This window comes from Pongo abelii, chromosome 18 (genome assembly GCF_028885655.2).
Source record: "Pongo abelii isolate AG06213 chromosome 18, NHGRI_mPonAbe1-v2.0_pri, whole genome shotgun sequence".
NCBI classification, from domain to species: domain Eukaryota; kingdom Metazoa; phylum Chordata; class Mammalia; order Primates; family Hominidae; genus Pongo; species Pongo abelii.
The window spans coordinates 14207330-14231893 of NC_072003.2; the positions used below are offsets into that span (position 1 = coordinate 14207330).

The 24564-nt window shown below is 39.4% G+C and overlaps 1 protein-coding gene and 1 long non-coding RNA gene across 8 annotated transcripts in view; one reads left to right on the forward strand and one right to left on the reverse strand.

Moving 5' to 3' along the window:
• The window catches only part of MRTFB (myocardin related transcription factor B), a 195564-nt gene that overhangs the window by 141984 nt on the left and 29016 nt on the right, over positions 1–24564 (reverse strand). The window lies entirely within an intron of this gene.
• LOC129050698 (uncharacterized) lies at positions 8099–20470 on the forward strand. The gene is made up of 5 exons (XR_008514412.1): positions 8099–8218; positions 12976–13111; positions 13232–13475; positions 15025–15212; positions 19773–20470. It is a non-coding gene; the product is annotated as an uncharacterized LOC129050698 (long non-coding RNA).

Here is a 24564-nt window from a genome sequence, read left to right on the forward strand (position 1 = left end):
TTCTGAAACTGTTCCAAACAACAGAAAAAGAGAGAATCCTTCCTAACTCATTTTATGAGGCCAGCATCATCCTGATACCAAAACCTGGCAGAGACACAACAAAAAAAGAAAATTTGTGGCCAATATCCCTGATGAACATCGATGCAAAAGTCCTCAATAAAATACTGGCAAACCGAATCCAGCAGCACATCAAAAAGCTCATCCACCACGAGTCGGCTTCACCCCTGGGATGCAAGGCTGGTTCAACATACGCAAATCAATAAACGTAATCCATCATATAAACAGAACTAATGACAAAAACCACATGATTATCCCAATAGATGCAGAAAATGCCTTTGACAAAATTCAACAGCCCTTCATGCTAAAAACTCTCAATAAACTAGGTATTGATGGACCGTATCTCAAAATAGTAAGAGCTACTTATGACAAATCCATAGCCAATATCATACCGAATGGGCAAAAACTGGAAGCATTCCCTTTGAAAACCAGAACAAGACAAGGATGCCCTCTCTCACCACTCCTATTCAACACAGTATTGGAAGTTCTGGCCACAGCAATCAGGCAAGAGAAAGAAATAAAGGGTATTCGAATAGGAAAAGAGGAAGTCAAGTTGTCTCTGTTTGCAGATAACATGATTATATATTTAGAAAACCCCATCATCTCAGCCCAAAATCTCCTTAAGCTGATAAGCAACTTCAGCAAAGTCTCAGGACACAAAATCAATGTGCAAAAATCACAAGTATTCTTATACACCAATAACAGACAGCCAAATCATGAGTGAACTATTCACAATTGCTACTGAAAGAATAAAATACCTAGGAATACAACTTACAAGGGATGTGAAGGACCTCTTCAAGGAGAACTACAAACCACTGCTCAAGGAAATAAGAGAGGACAAAAACAAATGGAAAAACATTCCATGCTCATGGATAGGAAGAATCAATATCGTGAAAATGGCCATACTGCCCTAAGTAATTTATAGATTCAATGCTATCCCCATCAAGATACCACTGACTTTCTTCACAGAATTGGAAAAAACTACTTTAAACTTCATATGGAACCCAAAAAGAGCCCTCAGAGCCAAGACAATCCTAAGCAAAAAGAACAAAGCTGGAGGCATCACACTACCTGACTTTAAACTATATGACAGGGCTAGTAACCAAAACAGCATGGTACTAGTACCAAAACAGACATATAGACCAATGGAACAGAACAGAGGCCTCAGAAATAAGACCATACATCAACAACCATCTGATCTTTGACAAACCTATACAAACAAGAAATGGGGAAAGGATTCCCTATTTAATAAATGGTGTTGGGAAAACTGGCTAGCCATATGCAGAAAACTGAAACTGGACCCCTTCCTTACACCTTATACGAAAATTAACTCAAGATAGATTAAAGACTTAAATGTAAGACCTAAAACCATAAAAACTGTAGAAGAAAACCTAGGCAATACCATTCAGGACATAGGCATGGGCAAAGACTTCATGTCTAAAACACCAAAAGCAATGGCAACAAAAGCCAAAATTGACAAATGGCATCTAATTAAACTAAAGAGCTTGTGAACAGCAAAAAAAACTATCAACAGAGTGAACAGGCAACCTACAGAATGGGAGAAAATTTTTGCAATCTATCCATCTGACAAAGGGCTAATATCCAGAATCTACAAAGAACTTAAATTTACAAGAAAAAAAAACAAACAACCCCATCAAAAAGAGAGCAAAGGGTGTGAACAGACACTTCTCAAAAGAAGATATTTATGCAGCCAACAAACATTATGAAATAATGCTCATCATCACTGGTCATTAGAGAAATGCAAATCAAAACCACAATGAGATACCATCTCACGCCAGTAAGAATGGTGATCATCAAAAAGTCAGGAAACAACAGATACTGGAGAGGATGTGGAGAAATAGGAATGTTTTTTTTACACTGTTGGTGGGAGTGTAAATTAGTTCAACCATTGTGGAAGACAGTGTGGTGATTCCTCAAGGATCTAGAACTAGAAATACAATTAGACCCAGCAATCCCATTACTGTGTATATACCCAAAGGATTATAAATCATTCTACTATAAAGACACATGCACACATATGTTTACTGTGGCACTATTCACAACAGCAAAGACTTGAAACCAACCCAAATGTCCATCAATGATAGAGTGGATAAAGAAAATAAATGTGGCATATATACACACCATGGAATACTATGCAGCCATAAAAAAGGATGAGTTCATGTCCTTTGCAGGGACATGGATGAAGCTGGACACCATCACTCTCAGCAAACTAATATAAGAACAGAAAACCAAACACCGCATGTTCTCACTCATAAGTGGGAGCTGAATAATAAGAACACATGGACACAGGGAGGGGAACATCACACACCGGGGCCTGTTGCAGGGTGGGGGGCTAGGGGAGGGATAGCATTAGGAGAAATACCTAAGGTAGGTGACCGGTTGATGGGTGCGGCAAACCACCATGGCACATGTATACCCATGTAACAAAACTGCACATTCTACACATGTACCCCAGAACTTAAAGTATAATTTTAAAAAATGTTGGTACATTAATTCCACTGAAATTACGCTATTATTGAAAAAAATAAAACAGATCTATATGTACTGAAAGGGGAAAATGTCCATGATACATAATTAAATAGAAAAAGTTAACTGCTATGTGTATATATATAACACTTACATAGAAAGAACAAGAGAAAGAATGGGGAAGGCAGGGAGAGTGGAGGCAGGCTGGCAGGCTGCATGCCAAAGAAACAGAGAGAGAAGGTGAGAAAAAAGGGACAGAGCAGAGGTCAAAGAGAGAAGAAAGTCAGGAGGCTGGTAGAGAGTGACAGAGAATGTACACACCCAACTGGCTATCTCTGAGTGTACCATACAGTAGCTACTCACCACATGTGTCTACTTAAATATAAATCAATTACAATTAAATTAAAATAAAAAACTCAGTTCTACAATTGCACCTGTCACATTTTAAGGGCTTGATGGCCACATATGGTTAATGGTTACTATACTGATGGTACAGAATAGAACATTTCCATCATTGCAGAAAACTCTATGGGCGAGTGCTATTCTATATCCTTTGGTATTGTGTCAAATTTTTATAATGAGCATGTGCTACCTTTACAGTCTGCAAAGAGAATAAAGACATTTCCAATTTGAAAAAAAAACAAAAAACAAAAACGCTTTCAGGGCTTTTCCCCTCATTCTGCATCTCTTTTAATACTTCCTTTTCAAACACCACAGAAGCACTAGAGTTTGCATCAGGGCTTAACAATCTAAGTAGTAGTCAATTTTCTCTAAGTTATTTAATTTTTACTAACTCAATTCTACTTAATAAGAGTTCAAATGTTACCAAAATAAGGAATACAACAACATACATTTGGAGCATCGTGACATCGCTCTTGTTGTTTAAAACAGCAAAAAGGTCATGTTACTCATTCTCAGCAGAAGCAGAAGTGGTTGACAGAAACCCCTTACAGTTCAGACAAACATTTTAAATGGAAGCTTTTCTTCAAAAGAATAATGGCACTTAAAAATAGCATTCATTTTTTTTTCTGATTCAATTCAGTACAAAGTAGAAAGGGGAAAAAATAAGCCTAAAGCTCAATGTAAAAAAAAAAAAAAAGCCATATTAACTGAAAAAGAAAATAACAATGCTAAGAACCAGCTTTCAAATGAAGACTATAACACCAAAGCAAAGAACACTCATAATAACCAGTTTTAAAGACTTTCTGATGTAAGAGAAATTTGAGGTGAGATTTTAAGAGAGCAACAGTTTAAAGAAGAGTTAATCAAAAAGACTTCTGGAAAAAATATATTATACATATATATGAGTTTATGGGGAATGCACAAATAACTTCTTGAGACCCTTAATCTCCTTTGAAAAAAACCACTCATTGCTGCTGAAAGATTATAGCCCAGGCCCTACTTCTATATCTACCAGCACCCAGTGACCCATGGTCCCACAGACAGACCTTACCTGTGTCCTCAAAGTTCTCCTCAAAGCCCTCCACAAAATCAAGTCCACCTACTTTCCTAGCACAGCCACTCACTATTCTATCCCCCACACACTAAGTTCCAATCATAACCATCCACTCAAGGTTCTTAACAGGGCCTTGCATAATGTATCAATATATAAAGCCACAGTGATTAAGACAGTGTAGAAGTGACACAAGCATATATTATTTTAAAAGAACGTATTATAAGCCGATGAAGCCGCCCATGTATACTAAGGAAACTGAATACATGATAAGGTGGCAGCACAAATCAGTGGGGAAAAAGATAGACTATGCAATCAGTCACACTGGCTTGTGCAACCAGTTTACTCACGTGGAAAATTTTCTCTATCTTATATGCACACACAGAAATAAATTGCACATGGATTAGACCTACACTGAAAAAACAGAACAAACTTTTAGAAGGAAACATGGTAGGATCTCTTTATGACCCCAAAGTACTTAGAGAACGGAAGGATTAAACATGTAAAAAGCACCAACCATAAATGAACAGACTGACAAGTATGACTTGATTATAATGTGAAACTGGCACCCAACAAAGCATACCACAAAGTGGAAAGATAAGCCACGATGGAGAACATATGTGAACTATGGAAAACAGGAAATGCAAAATATCAACAAAAGGTTAATCTGAAATATATAAGGATGTAAACATACATAAGAAAAAAAACATACAAAAGAACAACTGACGAGCCCCAAAAGTGGAAACGGAAACAGCCAAATAAACATAAGAAGTGATGCCCAAATTCACTAGAAATGAAGGAAATGTACTATTTCACATTGGCAAAAATTTGAAAGTCTGACAGTACCAAGTCTTGGCAAGAATATGAAGCAATAGAAAGTCTGAGACAGTGCTGTCAGGAGCTGAAACCTCAAAGCTGCTCTGGAGAATGATCTGGCAATGTCCAGTGAAGCTGAGGAAATGTAGGACCCTATACGTCAGCTGTTCCACCTGCAGGTGCTGTAAAATTCAGTTTAGCCTAAAGCTGCTATGCGAAGCCATTATTTTAGAGTAAACTCCTACACTAAGCCCCAACAGACCAAACCAACCAAAATACAATCACTTATACTAAATATGATATAATCAAACTAAAACTTAAAAAAAAAAGTTTAAAATAGACCAGATTTTGTTTTTCTCCTATAAACAAAAAATTCCAACAAAAAAAGGTTCCTTCTACTCTAACCCTTACAAAAAAATTATCTGAAGTCCTTGTTCCCACCTTGCAAAGTCCACTGGTCTACTATTTCCTAGTAAAATTTAAAACCAAAGTGACATTAATGCCTAAAGTTTTGGTCAATCTCTCAAAAGTGAAATTTTGAAGACTGATCAAAAGGGAAAAACTATTGAATTAAATTTAGTCTAAACCTGCCTCCTTATATATTTTAAATTCAGCTTAAAGGTTTCTCCATACATAAGAAACTATAACCTAACTAAATACGTAAACAAACTATAACCTACTCTTGTGCCAATCACCTAGTTTCGGCCAATCAGAGGCAGCCAACTGTCAAACTATATTCAAATAAGACCAACACTGAACTATAACCAATCCGACTGTTTCTGTACCTCACTTCCATTTTCTGTATGGCACTTTTCTTTTTCTGTCCATAAATCTTCAACCACATGACTATACTAATCCTAGCTTCTCTAATCTTGGTCTAGTTTTGGGGCTGCCCGATTCACAAACTGTTCTTCATTCAATTAAACTCTATTATATTTAATTTGTCTAAGGTTTTTCTTTTAACAGTACAAACCCTAGAAAAGCTGTCAAACATGCACGAGACACATACCACAATGTTGAAAATAACCAAAACCTCTCATTGACAGAAGAATGGATAAACTGTAGTGTAGTCCTAAAATATCATACAACAAAACTGAAAGAATTACTGCTATACACATCTACATGGCTAAATCTCACACGAAAGGCTAAACGAAAAAAGCAAGCCACAGAAATATATACACAGTATGATACCATACTATGCAAAGTTCAAAATCTTCAAACCAAATATAGTTTTAATATACAAACAATATATAGTTTTTATATATGTGTGTGTGTATATATATATATGTAAATACTTACACTATATATATATATATATCAATAGTGTGTACAGGCATGCACCACTACACCCGGCTAATTTTTGTATTTTTTGTAGAGATGGGGTTTGGCCATGTTGCCCAGACTGGTCTTGAACTCTTGAGCTCAAACAATCCACCCAACTCAGTCTCCCCAAAGTGCTGGGATTACAGGCATTAAGCCACCACGCCAGGCCTCCCCATCTTTCCTACATGGGAGAGACAAACACACACTTCGGGATGATGGTTATTCTGCAGAAAGAAGATGGGGAGGCTTGGCACAGTGGCTTAACGCCTGTAATTCCAGCACTTTGGGAGGCCGAGGCGGGCAGATCGCTTGAGTTCAGGAGTTCAAGATCAGACTGGGCAACATAGCAAAACCCCATCTCTATAAAAAATATACAAAAACTAGCTGGGCGTGGTGGCGTGTGCCTGTAGTCCCAGCTACTCAGGAGACTGAGGTGGGAGGATCACTTGAGACTGGGAGGTGGAGGGTGCAGTGAGTCGAGATCACGCTGCTGCACTCCAGCCTGGGTAATGGAATGAGACCCTGTCTCACAAAAAAAAAAAAAAAAAAAAAAAAAAAAAAGAAGATGAGGAAATGGCATTTGGGAGAGGCACACAGGGGAGCATCAACTCTATGTGCAATGTTCTATTTTATTTTATATCATTTTTTCTTTTAATGTAAATCAAAGCTAGCAAAATGTTAAGATTTGACTAAGCTAGGTGGAGGTTATATTATTCTCTATGTTTTTCTGTATTCATGAAATACTTCAAAGCATGAAGTAACATATTTTTAAAGAAAGAGAAAAAGGGGGAAGAGGCTGAAATTTACCAAAATGGTTGTCTCTTTATATTAAACCTATGAATGGCTTTTCTTTTCTCCTTTCTAGTGTTCCTGATTTTCTAACTTTTTTTTTCCCTATAAAGTCATCCCAGGTACTTCTAGTCCAGATTATTCTCCATCTCACTCCCAAAACCAACCGTGCACTTTCCTGTCCCTTTGGTACAGAACTGAGCACTGCAGTTGGCACCATCTCCTCCACTGGAATCCAAGTTCTAGGAGGGACAGCCACAAGCATTCTTATTTGTCTATAAATTATGTTTTAAATGCCTACAATGTGCCAGTTATTGTGCCAGGAGCTGGAGAAACATAAACAAACACAACAGACATTGTCCCTTTCTCCATTGAACTTAGTCTCAAGGAATAGAAACATTTAAGTAAAACACAGAAAAAACTATAGAATTAAAACTGTGAAAAATGCTGTGAAGGAAAAGAATAGATGCTATGGGACCATATATTAGGAAGGCCTGATCAAGACTGGATAGGAGGAGGAGGAATGTGCCAGGAAAGGAAGGGTGTAAGGGTCTTCTGGACAGAGAGGCAAAACCCACCAGTGTCTTTCTCACTGGGCTGGGAGCACCTCGACGGCAAGGCCTGCTTGTGATTCCTATCTGTGCTCATTATTTGTACAGTGGTTTAACAAATGCTTCCTGGTTGATTCTAAGGCAGCCTCCAGCAGATCAGGAGATTCTGTGGCCTGTAACTCTAAGGCAGGAAATTATTCTTTGGGGGATGGCCCAAAGGCAAAAGGAGTAGTTATTCAAAGAGAAGAACAGAGTCTGATCCCCTTGTGTACGGTACCTCAATCCCTTGAAAATCATTTGCTATATATTCTCACATGCCACGTCCCAAGAGAGCTGAGCTAGACTCTTCATCTGTCTTTCCATCCCTTTCCTTGCCAAGTACCCTCCTTCCCACCTTATTAATTTAATTCAATATGTTTAAGGTAACCCATGTGTGCCAAGGTAGGAATACGAAGATGCCCTTAAACATAGCCCCTTTCTCAAAGAGTCTTCCTTCTAGACCGGTAGATCTCAACCAGGGGTGACTGTGCCTCCCCACCCCTGAGGATGTTTGACAATGTCTGGAGACATTTTTGGTTGTCACAATGGGAAGGAGGGTTACTGGCATCTAGTGGGTAGAGACCAGGGATGCTGCTAAACATCTTACAATGGTGCTTACGATGACCACCGCTGCCCCACCGCCCCCCACCAACAAAGAATTACCCAGTTCAAAATGTCAATAGTGCCAAGGTGGAGAAATCTGGTATGCATTATTTAGAACCATGTCTAGAAGCTGACTGCTAAAGCAAGGCAAATGTCAGAGGCCAAGTGTGAGATGCAAAGCAGGTCAAGTGTCAGAGGCTTAGGAGGGTGTTAAACACCAGGTCATGAAATAAGCATATAAAAAAAAGTTAATCGTCCTAAGGTTGAGATGCTTGCTCCAGAGAATTAGTAACATAATTATATCACAATGCAACAGGAGCATAAGACACTGCCCAAACACAACGGTAGGGTACTTAATCTAGAACTAGGAGGGGAAAGGTTTCCTTGGAAGTGAAATCTAATCCAAGACCTGAAAAACAGATGAGTTAGAAAAGGGACGTGAGGATGGAGGGAGGATAAAGAAGCTATTTCAGACAGAAGGTACAGTCAATAGGCAAGCAGGACTATGGAACAGAAGAAATATGTTTGCAAGAAAAAAAAAATGAGGAGTGGCTACTGAAGGGCAGGAGAGGTAAAATGGGCCCAGATCATAATGAGTTTTGTATGATGGGTTAAGAAATGTGTGCCCCATCTGTAGAGCAGTAAGAAGCCAATGAAAGGATTTACAAAGAAGAGCAATATGAACCAAACTTGTTTTAGGCCAATTACTCTGGAGAATGGATTGCTAAGGAACAAGAGGCAAGGAGATGGAGTGGGAGGAGGCCCCTGTGATCCAGGTGACAATCATGGCTTGTCCTAATGGTGGCCCAGAGCATGGAGGGGAGGGCAAGCACTCAAGGGAGGCTCAGACAGTAGAATCATCACACCAAAATGTGCACCTATTACAGTTCTCTGCAAGTAACTCCAAAGATCCAAAAGTCTAAAACCAGGAGTTTTTTCATAATTCACCTGTGGCCCAACCTGACCAGAATTATATGCAGCAAAATCAGAATCTGAGCTGATTTGAGGCTATTTGTAGTGCATTTCTATTTAGTGTGACTATTTCAAGGCATAAATATTAATGTTTGATTATGGGGTACTGCCTCAAACTTCACTGGGTGGTACATGTCATCTTTTTAAAATTCAAAAAAACCTGTATTTAAAATGCAGCTGGGCCGCAGAGTTTAAGAAAAGGTGTTGAGGACCTGTACAAGGCGCTGAATAAACTTTTATCAAACTACATTAATTGGGGCAAATTAGGTTACTGAATGATTACTTGTTCAAAATATTTATCTGTCACTATGCTTACTTACAGTATGAAACATCCAGATAACACATGATTATTTTTTGGAACTCTACCTTAAAAACCCAGAAATTTGGCAATGTGATCATAGCAGACTTGAAGTAGTAGGATTTGGGGAAATAACTAAAAAAACATATATTTCACAAAAATCTACTTATTTAGTTGATAATTCCTCCTCCTGACATTGCTGCTCAGAAGAAAGAGTAGCTACAATGTGTAGCAAGAACAAGATCCTCCCCTCAGTAACGTAATTCCAAGTAGTGTCAGCGTGGTGCTGAAAAGGACTTGAGGTCATCCTCCCAATAACTGTTAGCACTGGACTTTTCCCAGTAGAGGAGACCCGATCCTTTCTACACTTGTGTCAAGTGCTGCAAATACTTATATTAAGTGGTCACTAGCCATGGCTGTGGTGGCAAGGAGGAAGAACCTAGGACTCAATCTCATTCATTCATCCTTTCATTCAAAAAATATCTACGAAGAGCTTTCTGTGTGCCAGGCACTATTTATTGTAGGTGCTGAAAATACAGTGATTAACAAGACAGACAAGGTAGCCAGATAGCCCCTTGGAAGTTATGGATTTGGACAGGAAGCATATAATTACAGTAAGGTGTAACAATATTATGATGGGAAAGCACAGTGACGACAATACACAGCAGCAGGGACCCAATGCACTAGAAAGGAATCTACAAAGACGTCCCTGAAAATGCAACATTTAAACTGAGACCTACAGGATAATTAGAAATTACAGGTCCAAAAAAACTACAGAGAGGAAGAAACTGAACTGAAGCAAACCAGAAAATAGGATAAAATAATGGTTGAAATTGAGGGTGGGAGGCAAAACTCAGAGCCAGCACAAGCACGGCGGAATGCAGTCTCAAGTGCAGGCAGGAAAGGAGCTTTTACCCAGAAGAAATCCTATTTGAAATTAGATTACTCTTTCTGATGTTCTGGAAGGTAGCTGGAACCTAAAAATAGAATAAATGTGGGAATTGAGATTGAAAATACATACTTAAAAGTTTTTTGCTTATTTGGGCTAGAAGAAAATAATCTTTCCATGTCTTAAAACATACCTAAAATGTTCTTCAAATGGGTAAAATGAATAGTTCTATACTGAAACATTTAGAACATTTACAATGAGTCCAAATAATAAATTAGGTCATCAGCAATATGCTGCCAACTTTGTAAAGCACTATGGTCTGGCAGGGCATTTTAAAATAATAAATTTACCAGAAGCATAATTGAGATATTCAGATATCAATTGGGAAGACATTGGCAACATTAAAGTTTCCAACCACAAATATATCAGTATAAATCATACTCTGTATTTTGAACCTATTACAGTTCGAAAAGCAAATACTAGTACTTGACCCTAAAGATCCAAAGGAACTGGCAATCCATAGCAACTATTTTTACTGACAGGCTCTTGGTATCCCATGTCAGAGTAACAGACTTTTAAAAACTAGCATTGACACATTAGCAATTTTTTTTATTCTAAAAAAAATTCAAGAGACCTATGAAACCAGAAGAGTTTACATTTAACTAAATGTACCTGGAAAATTTAAGGAAACAAAACAAGCTTGATGTAGGGAGAGGGCAACACCTCATAACTGCTACTTTCTTTGTGGAAATGCTTTTTTTAAACTAACCCCCTTCTCTAATTTTTGTTAGAGTTCTCTATTGATCACCCAGCCCCTCCTAAATTCCTTAATGATTATGGGCCTGACTGGTAGTTTTTCTCTCCATGTCATCTCCTGCCATCGTGCTAGGAGCTGGAATTCCTTCTAACTATCCAATGTCCCAGTAATTCAACTTCCTCAACAACAGGAACCATCCCATTCTCTCCACTTCAACCTCCCACAATAACAATCACATCCTACACCCACTTTAGATCCTGAATTCTGAAACGACCTACTGCGAATAAATCATTTCCTCCTTCTTTAGTCCTCCTGTATCTGTTCACTGATCCATTCGTTCATTCATTCCACATTCAACTCATATTTATAAACGTCTCCTATTTGGCAATTTCTCTGCTAGGTGTAGGGAAAAAGCAATTAAAAAAATAAAGACATAGGCTGGGTGTGGTGGCTCATGCCTGTAATCCCAGCACTCTGGAAGGCCAAGGCGGATGGATCACCCGAGGTCAGGAGTTTGAGACCAGCCTGGCCATCCTGGTGAAACCCCATCTCTACTAAAAATACAAAAATTAGCTGGGTGTGGTGGCAGGCACCTGTAATCCCAGCTACTGGGGAGGTTGAGGTGGGAGAATGGCTTGAACCTGGGAGGCGGTGGTTGCAGTGAGCCAAGATCACGCCATTGCACTCCAGCCCAGGCAACAAGAGTGAAACTCTGTCTCAAAATAAATAAATAAATAAAAATTAAAAAATAAAGACATAATAACCTAGACAGAAATTTCTTCCCTCGTGGAATATACCAATAAGTAAATAAGTAAAATATATACTGTCAAATCGTGGTAAGTGCTGAAGAACAAACTAAGGCAGGAAAAGGGGTTGTAAGTGCTCGGCAGGAAGAGTGCCATTTCAGATAGGGTGTCCAGAGAAGCCCTGACACTTCTGTCCATGGAGACACTGGAACACAGACCAGAAGGAGGTGAGGGAGTAAGCTATAAAGATACCTAGAGAACAGTGTTGGATGGCAATAGCAAGTGCAAAGGGCCCCCAAGGCAAAAATATTCCTGGTGTGCTCAACACACCAAGCAGGCCAGTGCCTGGAGCAGAAACAGCAAACTCAGCTAGGGGTCAGGTCACACAGGCCTGGACAGATAGAAATGAAAACATCAGACTTCTACGTGAAGAACAGACTGTGGTGGAATAAGAGAAGAAGCAGGGAAACCTGGCTGTCACCTGGAAGACACTGCTTCCTTTGCAGCCGTTTTAAGTGGTGGTGATTTTTGCCTCTCACAATCCTCCTGCTTTACTAGGCTTGGAGGCGAGCCAGCTCATCACTGTTGTTTCCAAACCACTCTTCCTGCCAGCTCTCTGGAGCCCTCAGCTTTGAATTTCCTACCTTTGAACCCCGTCATCCACTCTTCCTCAGCCACTTACCTCATGATCATTCCCTAAACCAGGAACACTCCGTTATCTCCCCAGTTTCACGCACTTACCTCCGACCACTGCCTCCTAGCTATCTTTCAAATTCTGGATCCAACAATCCGTTAACCCCACCGGGGTCTCCACATCACTGATCCTACCACCTTTTTCCTTTCCTACCTCCCTTGATATGGGCTCTTGCTCTTTCTGCTTCAGGGTCACTCATTTAAACCCCATTGTTTCTTCATACCTGTTCAGCAGAGCTTCAGCACTGATTAAATCCCACTCTGCCCCTACTCCACACTGCCCTTGAACAGTGAAGAACTGATGGGGTGGGAGGACACAAATCAGTGAAGCAATGCCTTGAGAGGTCAGAGGGGATGGTACCCAGTAAGAAGGAGCACCCTGGACGGGAGCTCAGAGCGCCCAGACACCGTTTGGCGGGACAGCTGAGCACAAGCACACACCCAGGTGGGTGGGGCAGTGGAGCCCGCAGATGTTCTCTTCTCATTGCTTCTGCGTTGTCAGCATTTGGAAGCAAAGCCATCAAGTGAGGGTGACAGGAGGAAAGAGGCGCCAGAGGACCCAGAAAAAGGGGGAACCAGGGAGTGAACGATGAATGGACACAACACCTCTCTGAGGCTTCAGCACCTCCCTCTTCCAGGTTAGTCAGCCCCTCCCTCTTGTTTGCCTCTTCATCTAGTTTAGAAGCTGGCAGGGGGTGGTAGAGGGGATAGAGCCACTTCAGCAATACCAATACCCAACTCTCGGTTTGCCCATGCAGGTCCTTGAAGTCAAGCACCACTGAGCACATCCAGAAAACTGAAATGAGTCCACCAAATTCACGTTAAGTAACTTCAACTGGATTCTCAATGTTTCTGAAGTCCTTTATTCACCTCTAGTGAATGTTCACCTCAATGTCCACAGCAAGTGGGGATTTTCTACTTCCTTCAGGACCCAGCATCACCCCCTCATCACTGAGCAGATGAGCTTGTCTTTTGTTTTATTAAGGGCAAAGGCCACTTGATGTGAGCAAGCTTCTTAAAACTTCCTTCTCTCTGACTCAAAATCTCTGCATGTTTAACATCTACTTTTCTTTCCCTGCTGCCTCCCAAATGTTATTTTCTTCTTTCTAGAGTTAACCCCACCTCTCCCTCTACCACCTGTACCTCCAATCTGCAGAACTTTATTCAGTTATCCTATCTCTTTTTACCTCTCAATTTCTTAAATTTATAGGCTAAGGTATTTAGGGGAAAGAAACAAAGGAAGTTACAGAAGTAGGAAAAAACATGGAATGCTCATATAAACAGCAAAAAATTGGTATTGCTACACTGCAGGGTGTTTTAGAAAGAGAAAACAAAGTTAGATGGATAGGGTGGGATCAGATTACAGAGGATCTTAAAAACCACAGAGCAGGTTGATGATTTCTGAGCAAGAAAATGCTCATGATGGAAGTAGTGTTTAAGGGAGATAAGATTCAGAGCATGGGATGGGACGGGACAGGATGGGAAAGGAGGGATTCACGCTGGGAAAAGGGGCAAGTATGGGGCCTTGGGGTAGAGAAAGGGTGGAAGGCAAGAGGGTGATGTAGTCATCCTGACAAATATAACCAAAGCCTGGTCTCACGTGGAGCAGCGAGGAGGAGAAAGGAAAAAAACAAGACATTTCCTAGAGAAAAAATGGACAGAACCTGGTGACTGATGGCATGCTGTGGATGAGTTTCAGGCCAAAATTCCAGGAGAGGGTGGTGTGGCTGCTGCAAAATGGAAGGCATGGCACTGTACTGGTAGAGAGCCTGGAATCACAGCTCTCTGAAAGGGGCCAGGACCTCTGAGGTTATGGGATTCAGCTCCCCCAGTTTATAAATGAGGAAGTGGAGGCCCAAAGACATAAAGAGATTTGTCTAATGTCACAAAACTAGTTGCTGACAAAGCTGGCACTAGAACCCTACCTCCCTGACTGCCTTCAGAGCTCCTTCACTACTCTACTGCCTCTTATAGGATCCATTCTCAGTTTCCTATTTGCCCACCCTGACCCAAGGCCTAAACTTGCACTGACAAAAACTCTACCAGGGAACGAGCCATTTGGTTTTGGCCTCTGCACATATCTGGTCCAGGAGGATTAGCTCTCAGCCACCAGGGCTTCAAGGCTGTTGGTCTGGCTTTACCCCAGGACCTTCCTGAAGATAAGCTTGCCTTGCCCCTTCATAGGGAGCCCAGCTCAGACTTTGAGACTTCTCCAGACACTGTTTTGATGTTTCTAGTAAGTCCGTATTTCAAGGTAGTAGAGTAAATAAGACACAAGCTCTACTCTAAGGATCATTAAAATGATTTTGAGATTAAAGGGCAAACCATATTGACCCCTATGGTTTCCTTCTTCCTCTCCTTTTCTGACTCAGGAACAGAATTTAAGATGCTGTTTGGCTCATTTGTGATGAAAATCTTGAGCCATGTATATGGTTCCCTGGCAAACACTGGAATTTGTATTTGATATTCTTTATACCGTCAGCTCATAGTACTCTACTGATAACAAAAAGTACTCTATAATTTTTAGCAGGGCCTCTACATTTCTTTACAGGCAACATCCATGAATAAAACAGGAGTTTCTAGATAATTTCCTACTGACTTCAGAACTTTGAAAGAAGTTTACAAAAACTTAGCTTCCACGGTTCTTATGGTAACCAGGGACGATTACTTATACTAAATAAAAATGGACAACTTGGTGATCTCATCTTCTCCATCAGTGTCAACAAGGACTTTAACAAGGTACCATGGACTTTGGTAAACTGTCCATATTAAAATAGCTATTTAGAGTGGACTGTACTGAACTATTTGAACGTATTAAGTACCAGTACCTGCAGTGATGACAATTCTGCAATTAAAATGTACCCAATTCAGGTATCAAACCTCACCTTTTGGTTTATGTTTTCTTCTTGATTTCCTCATACTATTCATTTTGAAATTAAATTTTTTTTTTAACCACACACTTCAAGCATCTCAAAAACCTAAACTGAGTACATCTGTTTGCTTAGTGGCTTCGAGACATTCTCTTTTGTGACTAAGTGGCAGGTGCTGTTCAGTTTATTTTTATGTGTGTAAACTAAGCCCTTGAACTTAGAGTGAGGAAAAGCATTCAGCTTAAACTTTAGAAAGGAAGGAACTACACAACAGCTTCCTTGGGAACAGCGTGCTTTTTCAGCTTCCTGTATAAAAATAATACCATATTTTTATAGAAATTGCTAAGAAACAATGAAGAAATTATATTTCAGCCTTTAGACAGGTAAGCCTTAAATCCTTTAAAGATCAAACAATTTCTTCTAATAATTTTGCTACTTAAATCAAGCCAGGAATAGAAAAAATGACGAATAAAATAGAAATGGGTACAAAGTTTAAAATGGATTATACAATTTTCGAATTACTATAGAGGGGTGCACATTTGCTTCCAGTAAATAACAGACATCAACACTTCTGGCCTTAAAAGTCCCAAATATCAAGCTACTGTATTCGGCAGGGGAGACGATGCGGGAAAGGTTTTCTTTGTTGGTGAAGTTGCTGCTATCATCATGAAATTTTTTTGATTAAAACATATAAACATACACATATCAAGTTCACCAATAAATACAGCTTTTCAGAATGTACCTCTAATAATTATTTTCCATTCTCAGAAATAACTGAGTATTTTCTTTAAAAATAAAAATAAAATGCATCCAGAATCTCCAATCCAAGAGGAAAGAGAAGTAACCTTCTGGGGTACGAGTCTTAAATGTTACTTTCCAAATTTCTACAAAGTGGCCAAGTTCCCCAGCAGTTAGCTTACTTGACCATCTCTCACATATTGACTTTAACAGCTAACATGTACACAGCCAGACAGATGATTATGTTGTCCATTGGCTCTAAATTCTCTCCCTGCATAATTCAGTATGTTACTACTATGCATTTAGAAATGTTGTATCAAGGGTTGTTAAATGAACTTAAGCTTATGATGAAACTCAACCTCACGTCCTCACAGTGTTCTTTCCTGAACGCTAGAAGTTCATCTTATTCAAATATTCAAGATTCACGTGTGGTAGAGGACTCCATATATACTTGTTCTGTCTAGGAAGGAGCAATAGAGACATGCCAAACTGTAAATAATTCCATTTCCTGAATGTTCTTTAACCCACCCCAATACTACTCCTTCACAGCATCTAGCATTGGGCCCAGCAGTTCTTTCAGATCCAGGGCTCCCAGAAGCATGTGACCCTGGTCTAAAGACTGAAGCCAGGTAGAAATTATTAGCTCAATTTACTCTAAGCACCAACCCTGGAAGAACCACAGTCCACTGCTGTGGCCTGGACCCACTGCAGAAAAGGGGTCCCTGGTAGAGACACAGTGATAGGAACAGAAGGCAGGGGTGGCCAATATCTGAAACAAAAGTTCAGGTCTTCCTGTCCTTACCTGGGACTAGACACTTGAGAAGACGATAAAGCGGTGTTAGACCAAAGGCAGCCATGTCTTCTAGAGATCCCAACAACGCCTACTGTGCCCTCTTCCTTGGTGTACCTCACACTGGGTATGCTGACCTGTATCCTCCTCTCCAGCAACTGTTCCCCATGTGCATTACATTTATCTGTTTATCTTTATCTTTCCATCTGTCCATAAACCTAAAGCTCACTGAGGTGGAGGAGCTCATCTTTTCACCTATGCATCTATCCCTAGTTTCTAACACAGTAGCTGGCACAAGGCAGTCATGCAGAATTGGTTCTTGAACTATTTGATGAAAACTGTCCTAGAGACCAAAATGAAGTCTGTCATCTAGTACATTCACCCCTCTTCCCCAACTGTGCTCACCATTTATTCTATGCCTAGTGTTCTTAAACCTTATATCTGGTCCAAAACTATTGTCTGGAAAGAATATGATAAACCCCTTCGTGCTAAAATGAAAATGACAGATGTGTGGCTGGCTACTCCTGGTGGTCCTGCAAAATGATGGAATTTCAATTACTTAGATGTGAATGGGAGAGAGATTCTAGGTGTCAATCCCAGAATCACACCACAGGGGCAACTGTTTCTCTCTTATGGCCAGCAGGTCCACCAAACAGAAAAGACTTTTTCCTCCGTTTTTGTTTTTTTGTTTGAGACACAGTCTTGCTCTGTCACCCAGGCTGGAGTGCAGTGGCACAGTCTTGGCTCACTGTAACCTCCACCTCTCAGGTTCAAGTGATTCTGCTGCTTCAGCTGCACGAGTAGCTGGGATTACTGGCATGTGCCACCATACCCAGCTAAGCTCTTCTCTATTAAATTTTTTTTCTGAGTTTTCAACTCTTTTGGTTTTAACTGCCATTTCTATGTTCTGTTTCTCTCTGGTAACCTATGCCTAGACCTCCTGGAAAACAGTAAATGTGCCACACAAGCAATACTACTACTGTGATATACTGAAAACCTGTATACAGCCATTTAGCACACTTAAACATACAATTTTACTCTTATTTTCTATTTGTCCATTTTCATTCTCAACTAAGTTGGAAGCTGCCGAGGGATAGGAGCAATGTACAATTCCCCTCACTGAGTTCCAGCCCAATGCTGACCTCATACTAGGTATTCAATAGGGTACTACAAACAAGATTTGTCATCCAGCAAGCATGGGAAATGTTTTAAAAACATGATACCCTCACTCTTACAAAAGCCTTCAAAATTACCAGAAGATAATATTGTTACTGCCAAAAAGCAATTCATGTTTACTTAGAGCTTACTAAATGTCAAACTTTGAGCTCTACTCTTTACAGAGAATCTCCCATTTAATCCTCACAGCAACCCCATGAGGTTTGGAGAGGCTAAATAACTCACTCACATAGTTACTCAGTCAAGTGGCGCAGCTGATAGGCTGATTCAGTCTACACTCGATCAGCCCATGAATTCAAAAATTTAAGATCCCCCAAATAGTTCTTAACAGTATGGGTAAAAAGTATAGTGATTTGAAAGAACTGATTTAAAGTAACTCCTCACCTCTCAGCCCTTACCTATGCAGTTTCCCTTGTAGGAACACCACCTTCGTCCCACCTCTCTACTGGCAAATCGCTACACATCCTTAAAGTCATGGCAAGCACTCCCCAACTCCCCTCAGCAGCACTCCCACTGCACCTGGCACTCGCTGCCATTCTATCTACCTCCTGCTCTAGTCCATGTGTCTGTTTATTATCTACCCAGGAGAATCTGTACTCCATGGGATTGAGAACCTTGCCTTTTCACCGCCATTCCCAGGTTTCTAGCACAATACCTACCACACACACAAGTGTACAGTAAATATCTGTTCTTGAAATCATTATTGTGGTAGCATTAAGAGACTTAGTTTGCAACATCTATCTTTCACAGCAGATCTGTATCACAACCTACATCATAACTTTCAACAATTCATATTTGTTTCCATAGCAACTAGGGAAAGTGCTCCTTATAATACTAGGAAAGGCAAGCTCTACCTTAAGGTTCAACCCACTGAAATACTTCACAATCACTTGCTTTTGTTCTTAGTGTGAAGAGACAGAATGACAGCATTTAACTTTACCTCTTTAAGAACACCTTAACTTTAATAATAACAGTAAAGCTTATTTTTTCATAAGTACTAGAGTTTTCATTGACAAAAGGACAGCATCTTATTAATTCACAAATCTAAAATACCCATAAGAGTCCAGGTGCTGTGACTCACACCTGTAATCCCAGCACTTTGGGAGGCCGAGGTGAGAGGACTGCTTAAGGCCAGGAGTTTGAGACCAGCCTGGGCAACATAGTGAGACCCCATCTTTACAAAAAATTTTAAAAATTAGCTGGGTACAGTAGCACGTGCCTATAGTTCCAGCTACTGGGGAGGCTGAGGCAGGAGGACTACTTGAACACAGGAGTTCAAGGCTGCAGTGAGCCATGGTTATGCCACCACACTGATGCCTGGGCAACAGAGTGAGACCCTGTCTCAAAAAAAAAAAAAAAAATCATAAGAGAAGGATACATCTAACCAGGGCATAGCTATACAAAGTGCAACTTTTTTTTTTTTTTAAAGTAAACATCACTCCTTTCTGATGACCTTTCATAAAAGATGTCATCAACAATTTAGGAAAGAGACAAACGAGAAACTTCTCTGGTCTAATTTAAAAGACAGTAATGAGGTACAAGGGGTAGTATGAGAACTTCCCAAGGCCTCTATGAGCTCAGTTATTTTCACTCAAAGGAAAGAAATAATGGGTTCCATTTTTCATTCTTAATTACAATGCTCACTTTCTGAGAGTTTACTGACTTCTACAACATTAAATTTTCCATTAGTTCTGGGCATCAGTTCACTTACTTTTTTTTAAACAGATGGCATCGTACTTTCATCCACTCCCTCCACTCCTAATTATCAGACCAAGAAAGGGGCGCTGATGGCATCCTGACAGCCCTAAGTTCTAACAAGGATAACGAAGCAGAAATGTCAATACGCTTCAGTGCCAAGTGTCCTCTAACTACTCAGCTACAACGTCTTCAACATGGCAGGCCAACAAAATGTAGATATGATCAATCAAACATCTGAATCGGGAGGGCCATCCAATGAATGGAATAGCTATTCCGTGAAAATGGACTGCGGTGCCTACATCCCTGCATTAAGTAAATCCTAAAGGAAAAGATCTCATATAAAATTTACTGAGGTTCTCATGTTTATGTTTTAAAAACCTTTCTCACCACTTACTGCTGGAAATAACTCTCACATAAACGAAAACAATTCTCATTTTTTTGGTTTGGATTCCTTATGACAAATGGGGTACTTTTTGTTTATAAAACGAAACCCCAACACTTTGAATAATGAAGGCTTCAAATAGTACTGAGATTTATTGATACATCTGAAAGCTAAGGCTGTGCTACAGGAAGAGACTCATAGAACTGCACCATGTCATCCTGCCTGAGTGTAAAATGTACAGGCATCAGTCTACTGCATAAGCTTCCTTGTAAAGTCTACTTGCTCACCAGTGCTTCTGCTGCTGTGGAGAACATGAATTTCAGGAATAAATGAGACCATGTCATGTTGCTCCCTGATGTCTCTATCAGAAACCCTTAGAAATGGTGAAACGGTAATGAAAGAGAAAGTGCTCATTCTATGCTCAGCCCAGACAGTCACACCTTTAGGGGTCCTTCCTATCTGAATAAATACAGTGTTCAGTCTTTCTGGCTAAATTTCAGTTCAGGGCCTGGCCTCATACCTAAACACACCCTCCACTCTATAACATGTCAAAATTCATTTGTAATTTTTATAAGTTTTTTCACTCTGGTTAAGAGCACCCTCTGAAAAGAAACTGTCATCTATGAAGTAGGGAGATTATACTTTAGTACAAATGTCACTTCATCATGTTATTTCATTATTTTTTTCCTCAATCCCAGCCAATACTAAATCATGGTTTCTACGTCTCAGCAGCCAGAAACCAGGCAGAGTTTCTCCCACAGGGAAGTTACAAATTCACCTGACTGCAGAGAGTTTAAATTCTTAACATTGTTCTACAGTAAAGATAAGAGAAACAGAGGCCAGTTGTCTCTTTAAAACTGCTACTCTTTCAATTTCAATAATTTCTATTTCAACACCTAATTTATGCCAATCCTTGGCTGGATTGACTTTGACGAAGGCACTAGAAGCAGACTATATTTGTAGCAAACTGGCCAGTGGGTATAACTGCAGTGTGTAGTACACTGCAGCAGGATTCCGTTTCTCCTGATTTCAGCAATGGAAACAGGAATCCATGGGTGTATTTCCAGGGTCCCACAAAGTCCCTGAATCTAATCAGGACTGAGTAAAGGCACAAGGGCTGTCAAGGGCACTAAGGAAATCCCTGAACTCATTCTTATAGCTCAGACATTTCCTTAGTGAAAAAACAAACAAACACCCTCCCCCATATCCCCCCTCCAAATATGGAAGAAGAAATACCCTTGTTAAGATAAATTGTATATTCTCATCACTCTCTGAAATTTATTCACTGAACTCAAGGCTTCCTATTCAATGCAATTTCCCTTAGCACCTTTGATCAGGAGTTTTGCTGGGTGCTGGGATATGGAGATGAGTAAGACCTATTCCCTGACTTTAAGGTTAGTAAGGAAGCCAGACAAGAAAACAGACATCACAACATAGTGTGGTAAAGAATATTAGACAAGAGCAAAGTGTTGTGAAAGCAAGGAGGTGTGCAGAGGGAGGGGTTTTAACACAACTGGGCAAGGATCAGCAAAGGGATCCCAGAGGAAGTAAGTGCTGGAGCTGAGTCTCAAAGAATAAGACTGTAAAGGAGAGGAAGATGTGGAAGAAAGAGAGGGCACTCCTGGCAAAGGGAGCTGATATCCAAATGGTCTCTCTACTCCAAGACTTTGTATCACTCAACATGCTCTACTTCACTTTCTCCTTTCACCTTAAAGATAACGCAACAGAATGCCCCCAGATAGAGAAAATTGCACATTCTAAAGTACCTACCATGAAAGGGAAAAAGGCAGACACACATACTATGTGAATATTATTAAACTCCAAGGCATGTAACAAGAGAAATAATACCATGTTTTAATATACTGCATTGTTTGCTGGACACAGAAAGTTTGAGAACAAACGAAACTAAAGAGCCAATCTTTAACACTGAAGAGCTAAGTTTTTAAAGCAAGTATAAACACATGGAAATTCAGTTGCATTTGTTTAATTAGAATAAATAATATCTGTAAGTCTAAACGTAGATATGGTGGGTGAGTTGGATTTACTCTAGAAAACACAAAAACTCTAAAGTAAATAGCTTCTTATCTGTATATGACCCTTAATTATTTTCTCGAGTCCTTGAGAGGGGGAAAATGGTTCCCTACCCAAAATATTAAACATGTACAAGTGATAACTCAACACATTTTCTCATTTCAACCCCAACTGGAAGAAAGGTATCATTATCATCTCCACTTTACCAATGAAGAGGCGAGGTTAAGCCCGTGATTAAGAGTCAGGATTAGAACCCAGTTTCCTGACTCAAGAGTCTGGATTCTGGTTCTTGCACTGTCACAAAACTAGCTGCTTAGCCCAGCTGCTGTTTTCTCCTCTACAAAATTAAGTTTTAACTTTGAAAATCAAACTATCAAAGGAGTAGCTTGCTCTTTCAACCACAATTTCTTTTCTTTAAAAGACTGAGGTTGCACTTTTTTTTTCTTTAAAGAGAAACTAAAATAATACACACAAACCCTCTGCCCTCATGGCCATTTGAAAATAACTCCTCTATTTTTCTCCTTTTGTTTCTTCCCTACAATTGACCACCGGTCCCATTAGTGCCTCTCAGCAAACAGCTGTTATGTATTTTTCAAAATACCTAAATATAGCATCTTGATTTAAATTGGAGAGGAACTCAAACTTTCTAATAGGGACAATGAGAAGATGTTATTACATTAGGCTGGTTTCACTCCACTTATTTAAAAAATCATAGAATTCTATGCCTTTTTAATGATGAAAATCCTTTCTTAAAAAAACTTAGAACTTGTCTTAAACAAGGAATAGTTTATCACAGAAATATCTGTTACTAAGTGACCCTAAGTTTTCAGTGGGATACTGATGTAGATCTTTATAATAATCTCGCCTCACTCTACCCCCGAGTTTTCCTCCTTTTCAACAGAATCTTGTCAGCAACACTTGCCAAAACTATTACAGCTACAGTTACCATGACCACCACAAACAGTGTTAATAGAAATTGAAAGTAGATTTGTCAATCAAACCCAAAGGAACATTAGCTGTGTGCAAAATTACTCCTGGCATATTCTAACTCATTTTTCACAATACAGCAACCAAGAAAGAGATCTGTAGTCAATGTAAAATAAACTTTAAGAACTAATAATTTGGGTTTGGTCTGATAGACTTATCCATAGACTTCACCAAAATACGATACCTGAGACATCAACTTCTCCAAGGGGCTCTCCTCACGCCACTCCTCACAAGCTAAGCACTATTCTGTGTATTCCCTCTGCACCTCTACTTGCTTCTACCATAGTTATTATACTATAAGAAAAACAACATAGGCTATATATCTTAACTGTCTGTCTTAACTTCTCTGAGCCTCAATATCTTATATGTCTTAGAGAGGAAACAGCTCAAATTAGCACCTGAAATGAACAGCACTTTACCCTTAAAATTAGAAAAACTTAGCAAAAAAAAAAAAAAACTTACATAATTATATATACCCACAGAGAGAGTAAACAGAAAAGAGAAAACAATGAAGAGCAGAAAAATCCAATGAAACAGAAAACACAAAAATCGAGAAAAATCAATAAACCAAAAGCTGGTTCTTTGAGAAGGTAAATAAAATTGATAAACCTCCAGTTGGACTGATCAGGAAAAAAGAGAGAAGACACAAATTACCAATATCAGAAGTCAGAGAGGCAATGTCACCATAGATTCTATGCTAATAGGGGAATATTATGAAAAACTTTAAGCCAATAAATTCAACAACTTAGATGAAATGGACAAATTCCTTGAAAGATACTACTAAACTCACTCAAGAAGAAATAAATAACCTGAATAACCACAGATCTATTTTAAAAATTGAATTTGTAGTTTAAAATCTCTCAAAGAAAACATCAGATTCAAATAGCTTCACTGGTGAATTCTAGCAGATGTTTAAGGAAAAATGTAATACCAATTCTATCTAAATTCTTTCATAAAATTGAACAGGAGAAAATGCTCCCCATCTTGTTCTATTAGGCCAGCATTAACTTGATACCAAAACCAAAGACACTACAAGAGGCTCTTATGTCCCTCATGAGCAGAGATATAAAAATCCTAAACAAAATTTTAACAAATTAAATTCAACACATAAGAAAAGGTACATGACCAAATGGGGTTTATCCTAGGAATGTAAGGCTGGTTTACCATGCGATACACAATATAATTCACCCTATTAACGAATTAAAAAATAACAACCAATGATTATCTCAATAGATGCTGAAAAATATCTAACAAAATCCAACATCCATTCCTGATAAAAACTCTCAGCAAACTAGGAATAGAAGAGAACATCCTCAACCTGATAAAGGAGTCCACAATAAACCTACAGCTAACATCACACTTAATAATAAAAGACTTAGTGTTTTCCCTTTAATATGAGGAACAAGACAAGCATGTCCA